Here is an 18,362-nt window from a genome sequence, read left to right as displayed (position 1 = left end):
AAATTTATTAAAGATAAATATTGTTGATATGCTTACCTTCTTTAGTACTAACAACAAGATTGCGTTCCGTCGTCAAATCTGAAACAAAATTGTTCATTTACAAAACCAGTTCTTATTCAAATAAACATCTAAAAAATGTACACATGGTATACATGATTAGTCGAATGTTTTGGCTAATGTGAAGGTTGACCGAGTGGTCTCAGTTGTTCCTTTGTAGTGATAACTGGCCTGTCAATACTGCTGGTTGAGTTTAAGTCCCACTTTTGCGTTTATAGTTGACTAGGTTTGTTATTTTCTCATAAAAATTATCCTAATCTAAAGGGGATTGCATGTGCACTGTCTACGGTCTAAGGTGTATTTATCGTGCAACTTGAATGACAAATCTGCGATTATTACTACCTGGAATTAAAAGATATTCACATCATATGAAGGTGCATGATGGGATCATTTTTTTCATCTTATATCTGTTATACTATCCACCCTTTACACTGTATAGTGTGCGGCTTTAAGTTCTTTTAGTCGTTGTTTTGATATTCATATCGTTAATGGATGTTTATTAATGTATACTATGGAACATGAGATAGGGACAATGTGAGGTGCTCAACAATCAGGGAGTACATTCAGGATATCTATATATACGCATTTATTGTCATTATTGAAACAAGATGACTACACTTTTGTACACAGGAAAAATTGCAACACATGTTTACCAGGTGTTTTTGAAAACGTATGGTAAACATGCGTTTCACCATATGTTTACCATGTGTTTTGAGTAACAGGTGGTAAACATGTGTTTGAAACCATGCGTTTCCCATATGTTTGAAAAACATGTGGTAAACATGCGTTGATGAACGCATGTGAAACACATGTTTACAAAACACATCAGAAACATACGTTTGACCATATGTTTACCATATGTTTTAAGAAACACCTGGTAAACATGTGTTTGAAAACATGTGGTTTACATATGTTTGGAAAAACACCTGGTAAACGCATGTTTAGAGTAACACCTGGTAAACATATGTTTGAAAACAGGTTGTTAACGTATGTTTTGTGTAATACCCTATCAACATATTGATGTTCAAAAAGATATGTTTTCATATTTTATATTACTTCATATTACTTATATTAAGGGGGAAAGCATCAAACTTCAAAAAGAAGGGGGTATATGATTATTTTTCTGAATCAGAAGTTTTTTTTGCACAAAGTGTGAACAAATTTATTTAGTTTTTCGACGCTATCAATCAAATTATTTTGTCAAAATTTAACACTATTTATAAGGTATGTGGGAAATCTGCATTCATAATAATATTTTTGTCATCTGCTTGACCAGAATATATTTTTTTCATCAAATTGTGGGTCAGATTTTTTTTTTGAAGTTATATGGTCTTCCCTCAGTCAGTGTCAGATTGTTTGAGGTAGTTACTGTCTTGTTCAATGAAGCTCATTAGAATTAGTGGAAATTAAGAAACATTTTATGATGTTAAAATCATGACAAACAATAGTCACTAAATTATGTCCCTCTAATCTGCCAAATCATGATATACGAACAATTGTAATTCTTGGGAATAAACTTCCTTCTCAATTTCTCTTTTCTATACAACTCGCCCAACTCAAACCACAAACACTCTCACTAATTATTACAACTTTATCAAACTACTACCACTTAAAAAAAAAGAAATGTAACAAACTAATTGAATAAAAATAAATATGAGGTTCTGGATGGGGGTCCTTTATATTTTTATTACTTTTTTTCAGACCATTAACATTTTCTCTGTTTCTTCATTTATAATTTGTCCTTTACTTTCAATAACTTCTCAAAATTCAGTCAATTTAGAAGTTGAACCCCATGATTCTCAATTGTTCTTTATTCTATTTTTTGCTTTTTTACTCTCCTCTTTCCTTTCTTTATTTTTTCTCTCTTTATTCTGCACTTTAATTCGTCCATCATTCTTTTATTTTCCCCTCCCGAAACGGTTTCTAGACCCTCATATACGTACAACTACAACTACAAATGTACGAGAGTACGAAAACCAAGAATTCTCACCGTTACCATTTTGTATACTATGACGCAATACCATGGACGCTCACGAGCTGGCGATGGAGTTTCAATTTTTAAAACTAACTGCAAGAATGGAAACAGTCAGAGATATATGGTATAAACAGCTCTGGTTGTTCAAACTGATGGTAAAACCGATGATCAAACAAATGTAAACAGATAACTTGTAGATTAACTGGAAGAAACCGGGGAACGATTGAAATGAAAGTCAACGCAACGAATGTCTTTTTGTTTTGATGAGTGACTTGGAAAGCACCAAGGAAAGGTAAAAATAAATTTATCATTCACATTTTTTAAATGGATAAGCAGAAAGATGTAAGCATTAAATTATCTCCGTGTCGGCCACACCATGCATGAGTCCATGAGTCCGAGATTACTCTGACGTCCAACGGCTGTTTTGCCAGACAAGCTGGGGCCGTGGGACGTGACGTCCCACGGCCCCAGCTTGTCTGGCAAAACAGCCGTTGGACGTCAGAGTAATCTCGGACTCATTATCCATACTCTGTAAAGACATATTCCATACTTCATGTACTTCAAGTTTTAGTTTCATTGAGCATGTTCAGTTTATATCATAAAATATAATAATACAACACTATCCGACATATGAATGGTATGTTTGTATCTGGGAAAAGGGTGTTACTAACTAAATTTTTATAGTACAAATGTGCCAAAAAATAGGGTCACTGTTTCATGCCCTGCTGGTTAGAACAGGGTCCCTTTTCATGTCCTGCTTGTATGAACAGGGTCGCTTTTTCATGACCTTCTGGTGAGAACGTACTTTTTTAAACAAAGTGTTTGTCTTCTAGGTGGGGGGGGGGGGGGGAGAGAATTGGAATGGTCCTGATTTCGAAATCCCGAGCATAAAAACACAAATGAAACATGAAATCCAAAGGGGTGTGTCTTTTCAACACCAAAAACACAACCAAACATCCTGAAAACTATTGACCACTAAGAAAAACTGTGATATACAATAAAACGATAAAACAAATTAAATCACTTATAATTTAATCAACTTTTAAATTTTTATGTTAAAATCAATAGTTAGTATTAAACAGATACATGTATATCATGTTAAGGAGGGGTGTTCGTGAAAAATACCAGTCGAGAGAATGTTTAATTTCATGAGCCATAAGGCGAGGGAAATTCATTCTCAAGACTGGTATTTTTCGCAAATACCCCTCGTTTTATTCAATAATGATAAAGTTTTTGAAAGTCGCCAGAACCTGCTATAGCATTTTACTCAGAAGGAATGGTTTTTTATATAATTGATTATGCTGTATTTTAATGATATTCATAAGCAAATATATATTATATATAATATGTACAATATCTTATTGTTTTTTAGTAGTATTGATTATACAGTCTCTTTGTTTAGGGGCCAGCTGAAGGACGCCTCCGGGTGCGGGAATTTCTCGTTACATTGAAGACCTGTTGGTGACCTTCTGCTGTTGTTTTTTCTATGGTCGGGTTGTTGTCTCTTTGATACATTCCCCATTTTCATTCTCAATTTTATCTCATAAATCTTTTAAGATTGGCACATACAATGTGAATTTAAAGTTTGTTGTTATACATGTATGTTTTATGTACCTGTATGAATATTTTATTGTGTAATGAATGTAATTGTACAAAATGTATGTGGTGGTTTTTGATGAAGTTGAAGTCCGATCAACTTGAAACTTAGTATACATGTTCCCTATGATATGATCTTTCTAATTTTAATGCCAAATTAGAGTTTTAACCCCAATTTCACGGTTCACTGAACATAGAAAATGATTGTGCAAATTTCAGGTTAAAGTTTTTGGTCAAGGTTGTTTTTGATGAAGTTGAAGTCCAATCAACTTGAAACTTAGTATACATGCATGGTTCCTATGATATGATCTTTCTAATTTAAATGCCAAATTATAGTTTTTACCCCTATTTCAGGGTCCACTAAACATAGAAAATGATAGTGCGAGTGGGGCATCCGTGTACTATGGACACATTCTTGTTTCATGTCATTTTCATTTTGGAAAGGCAGATCATTAATCGTGTGGCTGTAATTCTAAAGAAATTAACATTTGGGCATTATATTGTTTGATAGACATGATAGAGTAAAATCATTTAATGTATAGATATTCCCCATTTCCATTCTCAATTTTATTATCTATAGGCGTAATAAAGTCAGAACTGACACGAATACAGCACAAAATCGTGATACATATATACTTGCTGTCTGGTGTGAGCCAAGGCTCTGTGTTGAAGGCCGCACATTGATCTATAATGGTTTACTTTTATAAATTGTTACTTGGATGGAGAGTTGTCTCATTGGCACTTATACCACATCTTCCTATACATATGTACATATAACACAAAAAGCAAATATCCATAGGTCAATGTATGATTTTCATTGACCAAATTTAACATCTTTGTATAACTTCAAATTTCAAATTCCTTAATTAGGACCTTTTGTTTTTCTTATGATTATTTTTTTTTCTTCTGCCTTCTGAGATGCTTTTTTGTCTTACAACATATCGAATGGATTTTTTGGCCAATGATGTTGTACAGTAATGGGGGTTTCGAGACTCACCCTGTGTGACCGAACACTTATTCTTATAGGAGTTATCTCCCCGCGTCCCCTTTTTCTTGTTATCGCTATATCTCTAAAACCGTATAAGATTTCAGCAAACTGTTTTCACCAAATTGTTCGTCTACTCTTGAGAATGATTTGGTTTATTTTGACTTTAGTGATCGGAAGACATCTTATGGGAGTTATTTCCCTTTGAAAATTTAAGATAGGCGATTTGTTGGATCAATTCATACGTTATAAGTCGTAGAGGCCTACAGTCTTTTGATATGAAGTCCTTGGTCCATTTGAAGGAAATTGGGGTCAAGGTCAAAGGTCAAGGTCATGTTCTAAATTTTGAATTTTGCTTGTTATCGTTATACCACAGAAACTGTGACAGTAAATGATATGATGTGTTTGCTAAATAACTGTTTACAATAAGGCGCAACTTCAACCTATTTCAGTCAAAGTGTTTTGGTTAACCCTTATAGGAGTTTTCTCCCCTTATGTATTTCAAATCAGTATTTCTCCACAACCATACAAGTGATTGACCACCGGTCTTCCGTTTTGTGTTCACTGACTTATGACCTTGAAATTGAGATCAAGGTCAAAGGTCAAGGTCATGTTATAAATTTTGAATTTTGCTTGTTATCGTTATTCAAAAGAAACTGTTACAGTAAATGATATGATTTGTTTGCCAAATTGCTGTTTACAAAAAGGCGCAACTTCAATCTATTGTCGAAATGTTTTGGTTAACCCTTATAGGAGTTTTCTCCCCTTATGTATTTGAAATCAGTATTTCTCCACAACCATACAAATGATTGACCTGGGGTCATTTGATTTGAGATCCCTGACCTATGACCTTGAAATTGAGGTCAAGGTCAAAGGTCAATTTGACATTCTAGATTTTGACCTTTGCTAAAAATAGTTTCAAGTCTTCTGCATATACCTATTAGTCTTATTTTTTATATCAATTTGAAGAACCAAATAACATCAACAAGGAGTGACATTTTCTAACATCGTTTTTTAAATTTCATTCTTATTATCGAGGTGGAAAGACCTTCAATTGTTCTCTGAAGAATTGGTTTTTAATATTGTTCTTACATCTCTTCTGAAAAAAAATCCACATCCTTGTTATCAGTTAAACTCGGAAACTACAAGTTCAATCGACCCCAAAATTTGCAGTCAGCAGGGCATACATGTACTTAAGGTTCATAAAACAACGTGGTGAAGATATCTTTCAAGACTTTTCCCAGAGAGAAAAAATTGCAATGCCGTAAAAATTGCTTGCTAGGTCCGTAAATCTCAATGAAAGCCTACAATAAAATGCCCGCTCCTAGATTGAAATACTAATCTGTGTTACAAACAAGTGCTGAAAAATGTACATTATCAGAAAATAATCCTTAAATGTGTATTAAAGTTCCACCGGATCAATTAAATCCAAAACATGCACTGCTGGTGAACTGTGATCAAAATGTCAATTTACTCCTACAATGACAAAAGAAATTACATTGTGTACATTCTGTCTCTATACATGTTGTCTGTTCAACATCCCGACCTAAAGAGAAATAAAAAGTTTTCGTTATTATAAACCCAAGTCACGTGATGTCTCCTCAATCTGGCGCGCGCGCTGTACCTAAAATAAAATAAAAACTTTCCAAACTAAACATGAAACTTCCCCGGAATAACATACACCCCTTACAGAAACAAACAAACAAACAAACAAACAAACAAACAAACAGACGCACACACACCCACACACACACATAACACACAATCATGTTTCTAAAGGGGGGGGGAAAGACCGTTTACAATTGCTTTTCAAAAGCAATTGATTTATATTTAATATCATGTTTTTTGCCCAAAGATTGGCATTAATTTATTTATTAATCATAACAAAATCAGAGATGCAATATAACCACTTTCTTTCATAAAACTATCGTATTGATCATAGTGATTTGATATGATGCGTAAGAACATTAAAATAATGAAATGCTTTTTGTAAAGTCATATTTTTTTAGGGCAAATCTGTTGGTCTTATTTTGAAATGCCAAACTAAGGCAATTTTGCCAGTTACATGTATCATAACTTCCTTTTATCATGTTTATGCAATTAAACATTTTTCTTTTAGCATTTTTAATGAAAGTACATGTACTAAAAGAAGTAGGAGAAGATAATCAACAAAACAGAAGTCACTAGAGGCAATGCTTTCTGTATTTATATATTGACTAGTAGTGGATTTGAAAAGTGCTGTATTGATTCATGTGCAAATAAGGAGCAGCGGCCAATGAAACATTGCAATTATGTGATGAGAGGTATGTCATGAAAGTTATGCCTTTGTTTAAATATTTTTTTGTTTTCAGACTTACATGTACAATGTACAAGTAAATGTTGAGGTCATAGAGGTGACAATTTTTATTCTTGGGTTACTTTGAAAATTTTAGTTTGAAAATTAACCATTTTAGCAGTGACAAACTATTTATTTTAATTGGTCAATCTTATATAAAATTCCATTGGAAGCTCTCTTTACTCTACTTTACTGGTTCTTTTTAGCTAAACTAGCCAAAAGGGCCTAATTAACTTTTCTTTTTACTTGGTGTCTTTTTATTATTTTCTACGAAAATCTTCTCTAAAACTACTACAATGTACATGATGTAATAAGCCATATTCAACTAAACTTGGTCAGAATCATCATTAGGGTATCTTTGCTTTCCTCCATAATGACACCTTTTGACGCAACCCCCTTTACTCCATAATGACGCCTTTAGATGCCTGTGTTAGTGTGTAGTCCCTCAGTTGAAACGTATTGCCTACGAAAAAACTTTATCAGACTTTAAAAAAATTGCATGTTATATAAAAAGGATATGCATAAAAAAATAGAACATTAGTGTGAAATGCAAGATTTGTCAATTATTTTAAAAACCTTTATAACAAAGAAAATCTGATAGAGGCAGAACTGTCAGACAACTTCTAATAGGATTTGTAGCCCTGAAATGACAAATTTGACCTTTGTTTTGGTTTTTGTCTATTACACATGCATGTATCTGTATTTAAAAAACTTTAAAACAGTATAGATTGAGAGAAATTTTTAATTGCAAAAAATTGAAAAATAATCAGCAAGACAAGTTCTAAAAATAATAAAATTGAGTTCGGAAATAGGGAATGTGTCAAAGAGGCAACAACTCAAACGTGTTAATGTTAAGTTTATGTGACAGTTTTTAATAAAGTTTTATACTTAGGACTATCAACATAATATCAATGATTAATAAAGAATGTGAGACATTTCAGCGTGTGCACTCTTGTTGACATAGGAGACATTTTTTAAGATTTGTTAAAATTCATGATTATAATTAGGTCAGTTTAAAAGAAACCAAGAAATAACTTACCATAAACTTGTCAATAATACTTGTTATAGGTTGAAGTAAGATATGTACTTCTCATTTCCATGGAGATAATATATTAACCAAGAGAAGCACATAAACTTTGGCCTTGTCCACAGTCAATATATTTCTCTTGATATAACTTTTTGTGTAGTTTTAAAAGTTGACTATGAAATAATCACTTAAAATGACGGGTGATGTTTTACTAATCATAGGGGCATAAGATGGGTACATAATCCTTAAATCAGTAAATTATAATAAAATCAATGTTTTAATTGTTTTAATTTCAGAGGTCATTTCTCCACAAAAACATACATAATAGTGATAAAGAAAAGGGGGAAATATTACAGAGACAGTACATGGACACCAGCATGAGCAAGTAAAGATGAGGTATTATGTTATATATATATATTATATATATATATATTATATATATATATATATTTATAAATGTTTTATTAAGTTGTGAGCTCAACCAATCAAATTATATCACCATTAAATGGTCCAAGGACACAGTTATCGTCCTTTGGTTTTCGTTGTTTACGAATATACATGTACATGTAGTCCCTAGTGTAAATAGTGTATAACTTGCATGTTTTATTTGATACACTTTCCCAATTTATTCTTGATATTAAATGCATGAAATATTAAGTAGGGGGATGTAATATCATGTTAAAAAAAAATTGGGTGCTTAATCTGGGGTGATTTGTTCCAGTTCAAAAAGGTCAAATTATATCACGTCTGAAGCTGTCAATCTGAATTTTACACTACTCAACACAGAATTGTCAATATTTTGAGTTTGAGCTGGTAGAAGTTTCTATAATTTTGATATTATTTGTCTCACTGGTAGTAAACTACACTGTAAAAATCTTTTTGAGAAAGAGCAGGTGCGATTTTTTAAATTTGAATTTATTGTCTAAAAGAAATGCACTACGAAATAACTGTGTTCTTTGGCCAAATGAAGTGGGTGGTAAACAGGATTTTCCTTGACCATATATTGACATGTAAACATTAAACAATAACATAGAAAATATGATAAACAAATCCATCAATTCAACATTACCACCTTAGCAATACAGTAAAGCTATCAATAAGAAAGTGTCACAATGCCAGCATCGTACTTCAGCATAATCAAAATTTGCACTACTGCGTTAACCCATTGCACATCAGCATGACATTTGCGGTTCAGAATCCTACATGTGATTACTTTTGAATTTCTTTGTCCTAAAGAACAAAAAAAAAATAAAATTTAAAACATAATTATTTTGTAATTTGGATTATGAGGGGGTTTATATTAGTTAGACAAAACACATGAACATGTGTACCTATATGCTTTAAAAATAACATGTATAGTATATCAAACAATTAAAACTAAAGAAAGGTGACAGTTGAGGATGCAAACAAAATTGTTTCCTTTATTAGTAATAATGAGTTAAATGAGAAGGAAAAAGATATCTGTTTAAATATGTATTCTGATATTATGTGATTTTCAATGGTTTTTAGTTCCCTTCCTATGGTCTGTCCATCCAGTTTTCCACACTTTTTTATACCCCATTTATCGGCATTTTGTTTTTCGGTTTGTTCGTCGGTTTCTCTGTTTGTCTTTCTTCAGGTTAAAATTTTTGGTCAAGGTAGTTTTTGATGAAGTTGAAACCAATGATATTATCTGTCTAAATTTAATGCCAAATAAGAGTTTTGTTCCCAATTTCATGGTCCACTGAACATAGAAAATGATAGTGCGAGGGACATCCATGAACTAGTCTATGGACACATTCTTGTTTCTTCATCCTTGAAAATATTGATATGATATTGTTTAATCATGACAAGTTACAGATCCAGTTTAAATTTTGTTATGGTCTGATGATGTTGAGCATTTATAATAGTCCTTGGTCTTACAAAATTCACTTAAATAATTAATTTTCTACACTTTTTTATGCCCCACCTACGATAGTAGAGGGGCATTATGTTTTCTGGCCTGTGCGTCCGTTCGTCCGTCTGTCCCGCTTTAGGTTAAAGTTTTTGGTCAAGGTAGTTTTTGATTCAGCTAAGTCCAATCAACTTGAAACTAAGTACACATGTTCATTATGATATGATCTTTCCTATTTAAAAGTCAAATTAGACTTTTGACCCCAATTTTACGGTCCACTGAACATGGAAAATGAAAGTGTCAGTTTCAGGTTAAAGTCTTTGGTTAAGGTAGTTTTAAATGAAGTTGAAGTCCAATCAACATGAAACTTAGTACACATGTTCCCATATGGTATGATCTTTCTATTTTTAACGCCAAATTAGATTTTTTTTCAATTTCACGGTCCATTGAACATGGGAAATGATAGTGCGAGTGGGTCATCCGTGTACTTTTGACACATTCTTGTTCAATCATGCTTGAAGATATTGATTTGATATTTGTTATATAGTTTACAGCATGACAAGTTATAGATAAAGTTAGAAATTTGTTCCAATACAATGAAATTTAACTGGTAGGGGACTATATTGCAATGCAACACTGACAGAATGCTTGTAAATATACAGATGTTCATGTATCACTGTAAGTAATAATAATATTAACCTTAACTTGATTATTTTGCTTGTTTTAAAATCAAGATAAATTGATAGTTAGTTGTTTGTTATAATAAACTTTGCATCTTGCTTTATTTCAGAATCTGCCATGGAAAGAAACTGTTTAAAGAAGAAAAAAAAGATGAAGAAATAGACTTTAACTTGTGTTACATTTTATTATACTATTAACAAATTTTAAAAATATATTCTTTTACCAAAGATGAGAATTTATTATCAATCATGCCATTTGAAGGAAACGTGCATGTATCAAAATTGGTTTAATCTTAAGCTGATGGGATGGTTAAAGGGTTCTCATCTTAATGATACAATTTGTAAGCGCTCTTAAAAATTCTTAAAAAAAACCATGTCAAAGTGCAAACTGTATAGCTGTAGATTCTTTATTGATTGAAACATCTGCATTCAGACGAAATGCCCATATGATGCAACATATAATTGATACCATGAACGTTTTATTTCAAAAGCATAATTCACATCATGATAAAAATGAGAATGAAATTGGAGAATGTGTCAAAGTGACAACCATCCGACCATAGAAAAAACAACAGCAGAATGTCACCAACAGGTCCTCAATGTAGCGAAAAATTCCCGCACCCGGAGGCGTCCTTCAGCGGGCCCCAAAACAATACTAGTTCAGTGATAATCATGACATGTTTTGTTCATATATCCTACATGTTATTAGAACACCTCAGTTAATCTGAAAGTGCTTGCCTTGAGTGCAGGAGGTTATTAAAGGTTAAAACAGGGACCGAGTCAATGCAAAGACTTGAAAACTGGTATAAGCTGCTTTGCTAGGCAAAAACCATTAAGAAGTAAAAACAAAGACTGAATCAACACATAGTCAGAATTTTGTGTCCAGGTAGTGTGACATATCTTCCTGCAAACTGTTACTTTGTGAGTTAGGGTGTCAGTCTTATACACATTATGGTTAGATCTCATTTCTGATTATCATGATCTCATAGCCTGAATATGCATCTGACCTGCAACTGGAAGTAAAGCAACCATCATCCAAACATATGTTTACCATACGGTTTATGAATATCTGTTTACCATATGTTCTCAAACATACGGATACCATGAACATGCGTTTACCATGTGTCTTCAAACGCATGTTTCACATATAAACATGCGTTAACCATGTGTTTTCAAACGCCTGTTTCCCATAAACGCATGTAAACAATATGTTCTCCAAACATGCGTTTAACGTACGGTGCTCCAAACATGCGTTTCTGACATGTTTAGAAACGTACGGTAAATTCTTGGTAAACATGCGTTTACATGCGTTGCAATTTTGCCTGTGTAATAGCAGTTGGGTCTATACAGTGACACTGTTGTACAAAAGCGATAGTCCAATGTCTTCCTGAAATACAGTCAAAGCAAGTACAGTTTATTGAACTAGTAGTCAACAACATAAGGCAGCAAATGATCCTGACAAAAATGAGAGTTTACTTTAAAATATATAACAGTGTTTGTGTTTGAAAGTTTATCCATCCGATACAATATCAAAACATGTCACATGCGTGTTAATGTATATCCCATTATTACAGCTAAAGTAAAATGACTGTATATTTTGTTAACCACACATAATTAAAAAAACATCTTAACGGGTTCAGAAATTCTTTTCAAATTGTCTCAGTTTTGTAAAAAAAAATGTCAGTGTTACAATAATCCAAAAATGGTTAAAGTTCTAAAGCTATTGTCACAATTGTAATAAAAGAAAGACGGCAATAGCATTCAACTGCACTGGATGGGATATATTCTTACCCTGTATGAGAGTTTTCTTTAAACAGAACTCAGAGGAATTATATACACTAGTTTTAATAGTTCCAAACTAATACATTTGGTAAACATTCCTGATATTTCCATAGCAATTGTCAAATGAAGCTACCGATATAGTTACTTCAGGAATATATTTTGACAAGACAGCATACCAAGTATACACATTTACTAGCAAACGGTTTTTACGAATGTGCTTGTCCCAATCCAGTAGCCTCTCATTTATTAGTTATCGTTTTTTACTATGCTACATATTATTTTCTGTTAATTTTTTGTACATTAATAAGGTCGTTTGTTTTCTCGTTTGAATTGTTTGTGATTTCGGGAACTTTTTAATAGTTGACTATGCAGTATTAGTCCAGTAGATTTGGGCAGATTTCTTACAAAATTGCTCAGATTGTGGTTAAAGCATGAATTTTGGCATTGTAGTAGTATATGTCATGGACAACATTTTAAGATATGAACCCAATCTTAAAGTCGAAATCGGCGGAAGCGGCGGCCATTTTAAAATGGCAGCCGTTTGATCTCTATGGATTAATAAAAAAAATCATGAAAATGATATTAGAAAAGATTTTGGCATGAAACCTGGATTATAGAATAACAGTGCTGATTTCAATTGTCTTGTTGAACACACATTTTGTAAATATTACCCATATTGAATGGCGGCCATCTTCAAAAATCTAGATTTTTTTTAAGCCAAAAAGTGTAGTCATTATTCGATAAAAAAAATAGCATTGTCGAAAATATACAAATGTATTTGTTTGAGCTATTTAAACAGCACAAAAAGCGAGCCTCCCTTTTAAGTTATTCGTCTGTTTCGTAGCGGGTACAAAAGCATTAATACGCTTATCATGAAGAGGATCATATAATGAATTATTACTCTAAAAGCAATATTCGTGCTACCGCTTGTTCAACATAGAATAACAGGAGAAATTTATTTTACAAGTACAACTAAAGCAACAAATATTTGTATACCTGTCGTTTATAATAGTCGGCTGATTGTAGGATAATTCGTTTTGTTGATATTGTTCACTTGAAACAACTTTCAAAACCTTGATTGCAAACATAATGAATTTCATATCATACAAGCAATGTTATAAGAACATCAACTGCTAAAATGTTCTCAATTGACGTTAACAATATCTAACAATAAATCAATTGTACATGTTTTGTCAAACCACACTCTGTCTATGCTATTCTATCACATTGTCCTCCACATTTACAAAGAGTAATACAACTTAATACTGCCTTTACACCTTTGCATTTCCTTAGTAACCGTGTTCACTTTGACTTAAAAGTTGAGCGCATGCTGCTGGAAGAAAGGACTGTGATCTGGATATTTCTTATATATAGATTTTTTGGTAGCCATATTGAATGATTGCCATTTTGAAAACATGAATTTCCAATATATCATTATTCGATAATCTTATTGATTCACTGTTTGCATTCATACTTTTTTTACTTATTTATATTGGATATTCACAAGGAGGTCAGATAAAGCATGTACATGTTTACAAATTAAAGATATCAGCATCAGAATGTATGTTACTTACACGTTTGCCTCAGTTACTTTTTAAAACAGAAATTACGTATATACGATATAATTTATGAGTTTCTGTTGGAAATAAACTCATCAAAGTTACCAGGATTGAAATTATATATTTACGCCAGAAAGATTCCTAAAATTTTTTCCAAATACAGCTGAGGTAATCTAGTCCTGAGGTAGAACAGTTTTAGTATTTTAAAAATTCAAAGTTGTGTTAACATTAATTTATAAAAGATAAAAATTGTAGATTTCGAAAACACTGGAGCTAGATGTCAGAAGAACATAATGGGCAATTAGACTTGCAGGAATGTGTGAAAAGATAAGAGAGAACATGTGAGGATTTGCAATGCCAATCAGATACAAACAGAAAAGACAGACATTTGAGCTGGCATTCATTCTTTTAATACAAGCATACGAATTTGTTGGGTCTTGAATTGGTTTTGCCTTTCGCTCAATTCGAAACAGTTGAATGAGGGCTATGGAACTGCAGAAGCACTCCAGAATCACAAGGAAAAATGGCACAAATCGTGTCAAACAAATTTGCAGACCTCAAAATATATCATCAGTAAAAGAGAAACATACTTCTGATGTTGAAGATAAATTGCCAATTGAAAGAAAACAATAAGTAACCAGACACTGTAAGGTGGTACTGGATCAGCAAAATCAATGATTGCAGTGTATTTATCTGTGGTGATGTATCTGAAAATCTCCATGATTCATCGAACATTTTCAAATCGACAAAAATAGGGCATAACGGTGAACCTGTACTACAATACATATTCCCTTAGCCAAAGTAAGAGCTGTCAAAACACTAGCATCCTGCTTGATGATTGATAAAACTTGACAACATAGCAAATATTCAGAATAAAAGACACAGAAAGAAAGCCAGGAATCATTTATCCTCGGAGCTTTACAAAATGATAAAATACATTGATGGCACACGGTCTGGAAGAGAAATTGTACCAATCTCCAAGCTTGCAGATCACGCTTAAGTGTACAGTAAACGCCTGGAATAATTTGGAGTTATCATTGAAGGAAAAACTAATACAACGCAGTTAACAAAATTGGAATGTAGCTGCCATAGGATATCTGCAAACATGCAATCCACTTGTATTTTTGTCCATCTGATGAGTTAAGCCTTTTTCAACTGATTTTTATAGTTCGTTCTTATGTTGTACTGTTATACCACTGTCCAAGGTTAGGGGGAGGGTTGGGATCCCGCTAACATGTTTAACCCCGCCACATTATTTATGTATGTGCCTGTCCCAAGTCAGGAGCCTGTAATTCAGTGGTTGTCGTTTGTTTGTGTGCTACATATTTGTTTTTCGTTATTTTTTTTACATAAATAAGGCCGTTAGTTTTCTCGTTTGAATTGTATTACATTGTCTTATCGGGACCTATTATAGGTGACTATGCAGTATGGCCTTTGCTCATTGTTGAAGGCCGTACGGTGACCTATAGTTGTTAATGTCTCTGTCATTTTGGTCTTTTGTGGATAGTTGTCTCATTGGCAATCATACCACATCTTCTTTTTTATATAATCAAGATAAATTAGTTCTCTTAATTTTCAAAAAGGTGTTCGTGAAGCTCTGAAACAGACCTTAAAATAACGGGATAAAAATGAAGGCATCACCATAGCCATAGCAGGCAAAATATATGAGCTTGATACTAAGAATAGCTTTACAGGGATACTCAATAACAGCTGTTGACACGAATCAGTTCAACAGACATAAGTTTCCTTAGTAAGAATGATACAGGATGGCCAAACATCAAGACACAGTCCAGTAATATCGTTGAGTGGCAGACAAGACTTACAATTTCTCAACTAAAATAGTTCAATTGTGCAACTCGTCGTCGAAAGGATACAACTGCATCTTAACAGTCCTCACAAAGGGGGTAAGATGTCTCAAAGATTGAGGAAATGATTCATTTTGTAAGCCTACATTGAATATCCCAGTAAACCATTTTATAGTAGCAATCCTAACTCTTCAAATTATTCTAGTTACTTTGACTATCAAGAGGCCTTCACCATTAAGACTAAAAGACATGGCCTGTTTCAGAACTTCCCCAACATATTCGTTGAGAATCCATAGAAAGACACAACCTTTTCACGTGGGTTTGCATATCATCTATGGCAGCTAGTATTCAATTTTTAAAAAGTATTGTATTAATCATTCCTGCCATGACAACTCATATTGACTAAGAACGTTTACTGTACAATTTACCGATATCATCAATTTCAAATATGAAAACAATATCTGTTCAAGACTGAGCCGTCACCGTTTTCTATCATTTTGGCGAGCCCCATTCCATGGATAACAGATTCTTGAATTTCTTTCCTTGTCTAGAATTCTGTCTAATTGCCTTGTCGTGCAGTTTTAACAAACATTTAGCATGATATCTGCTCCTAAAAGAACAATGGTTAGTAGTTCAAGTGACAGTCACATACCATATTGTTGATCATGATTGTCGATGTTTCATGATGATAGTCAGATACCTCATCACAAAGAAAGCAAAAAAATTCTGCAATCATTATTCTTGTTGATTTATAACAACTGTGGCTGGTTATTTCACTGGTATGTTCAATCCGTGACTCATCTCAGATCTTTTCGTTTTTCCTGACAAAATATATTTGATCTTAAGATTTGCTTTGACAGGATTAGTACCTTTTGCCTTGTGATAACATGGCCTTTATCAATTTGGAAATCTTGCAATTTGGATGACATTTGTGGGATTGTTTATGCCTTGAATTCAAGAAACATTCATATCATATGAAGGTGATTGATCTGGTATTTTTATATCTTATATTAGTTATACATTCCACCATTGACACCTGAATATTGTTCGACTTTAAGTTTTTCGTGTAATTATTTTTTTTTATATTCATGTCCTCTTTAGTAGTATGGGTGTTATTGATGTACACTATTATATATCATTCTGTTCTAAACGTATTGTTATCTTCCACAATACACTACGTAACCACTGTTTATAACATATTCATGGTATTCCTAGGTCTAAGGAAGGAATGTTCTTGGTTTGATGTTTTTCATCATTTGATTTTGCTACTTGATTAGGGACCTTACGTTTAGAAATTTTCCTCGGAGTTCAGTTTTTTGGGATTTTACTTTTTTCTAGTATTAAAAGGGAACAAAGTCATCAAGTGCTCAAGGTCAAAAAGTATGTATACACTCAGCAAATCTGTATTTGAGCATTCATTGTAAATGATGTAATGATAAAACAAAATTACTACGCTGTTGTGGTATTTGTCTAACAAAATAAAACAAAAAGGGGAAAGTCCAAGTCCAATTTCTTCATGACATACAGTGCAATCAACATAATCAAAATTACAGTCTAATGAACAACATATGACAGCAAATTATCCTGCCAAAAATGAGAGTTTTCTGTTCAATGAATTCAGGAGAGTTTGAAAGCTTTAAGATTATCAGTGTGATACAATATCATAATATGACAAATGCGAGTTCCGATCAAACCTCCTTAAATACAAATTATCTCAGAGGAGTTTTGTTAACAAAATGTCATTGTTACAATAATCAAGAAGTGGTTGAGGTTCACTTGCTATGTAGCTAACGGTGCAATATGACCACCTTCACATGACTGGAATCAATCTTAACAAGTATGAGTGTGTCCTTTAATCAGAGGTGTCATTGTTACATACTAACAAATTTTGTCAAAGTTCCTATAACTTCAATTGCAATTGTTAAATGAAACTACTGATATAGTAATGACAAGAATATATTATGACAAAACATCCTACCAAGTATACAAACTTTCAGTTTTTGAGTAGGTGTACTTACCTAACAAATAAAAAGTAAGACAGTTAGACAGAGGTATAGATCCTTTTAATATTTTTCGCACTAAGCGTTCGCGGTGGAAAACAATTACAGAATCAAGACAGCATTTATTTTGTTATACATCAGTCTTTGTAGTGCTATAAATATTTTTTTTTATCATAACAGTATATATATCAATTTCTTCTTGTTAACTTTTATATGTGCCCTTCCCTCATAGGCTATAGAACATGGGAACATTATTTCGATGCCTTACCTTCTACATCCCATCCCTTCAAGAGAATAACAATGAAAGTCGGTTTACAAATTATATCATGCATGATTTAAACTAAGACATTTTAAAATGTTATACTTCAAAATCATCAGTAACTTTCACTGTTCAGTATAAAGACGTTAAACTTTTTTCTTGAAGTCATTCCCTGAATTACAGATAAAAGGATAAAGTTCATATGCATGTTTTTGGGAGGTTGTTTGGTTTATTTAAAAAAAAAAAAACATATTACAACATGTAACATTTGTATGAAACTGAAAAAAAAAACAAAAAAAAAATATTTGCATTTATAATTTAATGATAAAAGATCGCCTTCAAGCTTGTTTTCCATTCAGCGTCGACTCAAGATCAGCAAATATCATAAATGTAGTTAACTATAGAAGTAATCAAGAAAAAACTTTTTTT

The 18,362-nt window shown here is 32.7% G+C and overlaps 1 long non-coding RNA gene across 1 annotated transcript; it reads left to right on the top strand.

Annotated features, from left to right (window-relative positions):
- Positions 1-2,212: 2,212 nt before the first annotated feature.
- Positions 2,213-10,756, top strand: LOC139525957 (uncharacterized). Its single transcript, XR_011665063.1, has 4 exons — positions 2,213-2,324; positions 6,733-6,916; positions 8,272-8,371; positions 10,639-10,756. It is a non-coding gene; the product is annotated as an uncharacterized lncRNA (long non-coding RNA).
- Positions 10,757-18,362: the final 7,606 nt, after the last annotated feature.

This window comes from Mytilus edulis, chromosome 6 (genome assembly GCF_963676685.1).
Source record: "Mytilus edulis chromosome 6, xbMytEdul2.2, whole genome shotgun sequence".
Classification (NCBI taxonomy): domain Eukaryota; kingdom Metazoa; phylum Mollusca; class Bivalvia; order Mytilida; family Mytilidae; genus Mytilus; species Mytilus edulis.
This window is presented reverse-complemented; position numbering and strand designations above follow the sequence as displayed.